Source organism: Chrysochloris asiatica, unplaced genomic scaffold (genome assembly GCF_000296735.1).
Source record: "Chrysochloris asiatica unplaced genomic scaffold, ChrAsi1.0 scaffold00491, whole genome shotgun sequence".
NCBI classification, from domain to species: domain Eukaryota; kingdom Metazoa; phylum Chordata; class Mammalia; order Afrosoricida; family Chrysochloridae; genus Chrysochloris; species Chrysochloris asiatica.
Window position 1 is genome coordinate 132,654 of NW_006409009.1, and position 4,606 is coordinate 137,259.

Sequence of the window (4,606 nt, forward strand, 5' to 3'; positions counted from 1 at the left end):
ACCCTGTACAGGGTTTCTGAGGCTGTAAATATTTACAGGAGCAGAAAGTCTCATCTTTCTCCTGTAGAACAGGTCCTTGAGCTCCTTAACTCAAATGTCTCAATTCTACATTTTTCCTAATTTACTGTCCACCTTTAACATGTATATGAGATTATTGAAAATACCATGGCTTGAATCAGGCACACATTAGTCCTCAAATGACGTCTTTGCTCTTAAACACTTTAAAGAGGTCTCATGCAACATATTACCTAATGTAATTTGTCATTTGATTTATTGACTGCAGCTTCGGTGAGGGTTCATTGTTGATGTGTGAAAAATGAAGTCTTTGACAATTTCAGTGTTTTCTCCATTCTTCTTGATATTATTTATGGGTTCAGTGGTGAGAATTTTTGTTTTCTTTACCTGAGGCACGATCCACAACAAGGACTGTCCTTTTTAATCTTCATGGGTAAATATTTTACATCCAATTAACTTTCAACAAACAAGGCTGTATCATTTGTTTATCAGAGGTTGTTAATGAATCTTCTTCCAATCCTGATGAGAGACTGTTCTTCAAATAATCCACCTTCTAGAATTATTAGCTCAGAATACAGATTGAATAAGGATGATGAATGAATTCAACCCTGTCACACACCTTTTCTAATTTATAACCATTCAGTGTTCCCTTGTTTTATTTGAACAACTGCTTCTTGGTTTATGTATAGGTTCCTCATGAGCACAATTAAGTGTTCCAGTAAAATTCTTCACAATGTTGTCCATAACTTGTCATCTCTGCTTCCAGGCAAGATCTAGCTAAAGTCAGCAATTATATCCCTCATTCCATGTGCTCATCTGACTCTGGTTCTAACCTCTGGAAGATCCCTGCCTAGGTATTGTTGCAGCTATTTTTGAATTATCTTCAACAAAATTGTACTTGCATGAGATGTTAGTGATATTGAAAATCAAACCTCGACTGGTGATATTGAAGGATTCTATGGGCAAAATACTGAATGATGAAGAAAGAATAAAAATAAGTTGGAAGGAATACACAGTCATTGTACCATAAAGAGATGTTCAATGTTCATCCATTTCAAGTGGTGGCATAGGATCTAGAGCCAATGATACTGAAGGAAGAAGTTCACGGTGCATTGAAGTCATTGGAAAAGAACAAGGCACTGGGAATTGATGGAATATAAATTGAACTATTTTAACAAAGTGATATAGCACTGGAGGCCCTCACTCATTTTTGTTAAGAAATTTAGAAGGCAAATACCTGGCCCACTGACTGAGGAAGATCTGTATTTTTCTCCTTTCCAATGAAAGGTGATCCAATGGAATGGGGGAAATCATTGGGGAATATCATTGATATCTTATGCAAATAAACTTTTACTAAAGATAATGCAAAAAACAGCTGCAACCATATATCAACAGAGAACTTCCAGAGGATCATGTCATTTTCAGAAAAGGATGTAAAATGAGAGATATCATTGCTGATGTCAGATGTGTCTTGACTGATGGCAGAGAATACCAGGAAGATGCTTACCTGTGCTCCCTTGACTCTGATCGGGCTTTTTATTGTGTTGATAATGACAATCTATGGACAACATTGCAAGGCATATGTATTCTGAATGGTTTAAAATTAAGAAAGGTGTGCAACAAGGTTGTATACTGTCACCCTGCTTATTCAACCTGTATGTTAATAAAATACTCCAAAAAATTGGGTTATATGCAGAAAAACGTGGCATCAGGATTGGAGGGAGACTCATTAACAACCTGCATATGCAGATGATACTACCTTGCTTGCTGAACGTGAAGAGGAGTTAAAATACTTACTCACGAAGATCAAAGTGCACAGCCTTCGGTATGGATTACATCTCAATGTCAAGAAAACAAAAATATTCACCACTGGACCAATAAACAACATTCTTATCAACAGAATAATAATTGAAGTTGTGAAGGACTTCATTCTTATTGGATCAACTAGCAACACTTACGGAAGCAGCAGTCAAGAAATCAAATGACATATTGCATTAGGCAAATCTTCTGCAAAAGAACTTTTTTAAAGTGTTGAATAGTAAAGATGTCAGCTTGAAGATTAAGGTGCACCTGACCCATGCCATGGTACTTTCAATAACCTCATATGCATGCGAAAGCTGGACAGTGAATAAGGAAGACAGTAGAAGAATTGACGCTTTTGAGTGATGGTGTTGGAGGAGAATATTGAAAGTACAATGGGCTGCCAAAAGAACAAACAGATCTGTATTGTAAGAAATGCAGTCAAGTGTTCCTTGGAGGTCAGGATGACCAAACTTCGTCTTCCATACTTTGGACATATTGTCAGGAGGGACCAGCCACTGGAGAAGAATATAATGTTTGGTAAAGTGGAGGGCCAGAGAAAAAGAGGAAGAGCCCCAGCTAGATGGATTGGCACAGTGGCAGCATCAATGGACTTAAGCGTGGCAACAATTGTGAGGTTGGCCCAGGATCTGGCTATGTTTTGTTCTGTTGTGCATAGGTTCATTATGAGTCACTAATGACTTGATGGCACCTAACAACAACCGACAAATTTATGCACTTGAGTTATGTTGTTGGATGAGAATATTGAAAGTACCATGGACTGCCAAAAGAACAAATAGATCTGTGTTGAAACAAGTAAACTCAGAGTGTTCCTTGGAAGTCAGGGTGGCTACACTTTGTCTCTAATACATATTGTCAAGAGAAAACAATCCCTGGAAAAGGATATTATATTTGGTAAGGCAAAAGGCCGAAAAAAAAAGGCAGAACCCCAGCGAGTTGAGTTGGTACAGCAGGAGCATCAATTGGTTCAAATGTAGCAATAATTTTGAAGTTGACTGAAGACTGAACAGTGTTTTGTTCTGTTGTGCATATGATTGCTCTGAGTCAGTACTGACTTGATGACACCTAACCACTACAACAACAAAATCTGATAATGTGCCACAGATATTCATAATGTTTTGAGTGACTAAATATTTGGAAGTTATCTATCAGTCCTTCTTTCTAGTCTGTTTTAGTCTGGAAGCTCATTTAAAACTTGTCTACCATAGGTGACCCTGCTGGTATTTAAAATACCAGTGGCATAGCTTTCAGAATCCCAATAACACAAAACCCACCACAGTACAGCAAACAGATGAGTGATGGTTGGGTTCATGGATATACCATCTATGTCTTAGAATATTACCAGACATGAATTTTCAACTTCGTTCATCCTCTTTCCATAGACCATAACTGTTCTTCAGGTCAAATTTTAATATTAGAAATAAGAGCCATGGTCAGATAATAATGGATCAACTTTTGTGGTACCTCGGTACTTGGAAAAGAAACAACTGAAACTAATTCATACACTCAGGGCCTGAAAGTACTGCAATTTCTTGTAGTAAAGTCTGTGCCCAGATATATGTGCTGGGGATGGATGAAGTGTTAAGCAGAGTGATGCACAACCTGAGTACAGGTTGATTTTGCAAAAAGATAGGACCATCACCAATGTGTACTCATGTAAGATGATATTATGTGCCGTGGAGTCGGTTCCGATGCATAGCGACCCTGTACAGGATTTCCGAGGCCATAAATCTTTACGGGAGCAGAAAGCCTCCTTTTTCTCCCATGGAACAGCTGGAAGTTTCGAACTGCTGACCTTGTGGTTCACAGCCCAATTCGTAACCACTACGCTACCAGAGCTCCTTTAGATGACATTAGCACCTTGTAAAACCTGGTGGTAGAGCTATACAAATGCATTTGGGGGATAAGGAAGTATTTCCCGGGCCCTGTGGAGAGCCTGGGGTGTCCATAGGACCACTATAGTATAAGCAAGAGTCACATAACCTTTCTGCACATGTGACTTTCATGTCTGCCATGAAGAAAAGAGATTAAAATGGCCTGAACTCTGTGGCCAGCCAGACTGATTGTGGGAAGAATGAATGTGGCATCAGTGTGCTGGCCTCACTCATCTCAGTGGCCCCTGCAACCTAGTTTATGCTGTCTGAGATATCTGAACCTGGGGCTAGCTACCCTGGCAAGAGCAGTTTCTTAATTAGAAAAAGTGATTTATTTCAACATTGTAGAAAACAGTTTGCAGAACATGGAAGAAACCTGTTGCAGACCGTGTAGACCTGGTCAGAAGTTCGAGGCCCACAGGGCCCTAGTGTTGCAGACCATGCAGGCCACAGGCTCTGAGGAACAGATTCTAGCCACCTAGACATAGCAAGCTGTTTTTCATCTTAGTGTTCAGTTATGTTTTTTATTTAAATCCAAACATGAGCCCTTAATATCCACAGATAAATGTAATATTTTCCTAAAGCGAGACTGTAAAGGTTTCAAGGGTAAGCTTTTCTCCAAAGGATTAACTAAAAATAGCTTGGCTACTTCCCGGTTTTTTGTTCTATAGACAAAAGGACATCCTCCCTAAATCTGTCCCAGATGCAGGCTATTCAGCCAAGTTCCTGAAAACCTGGCTCAGGAAGCCAACACAGCGGGACTCCTCCCAAGCCTTTTGACCTTCCCTCTCACCTTCTCCCAACTGAGCTCAGGGGCTATAGATATGTTAATTGAGCCTGAGAAACCAAGTCGAGGGGCCTGGGATTCGAACCAGCAAAGTACGATGTAAAGTTGC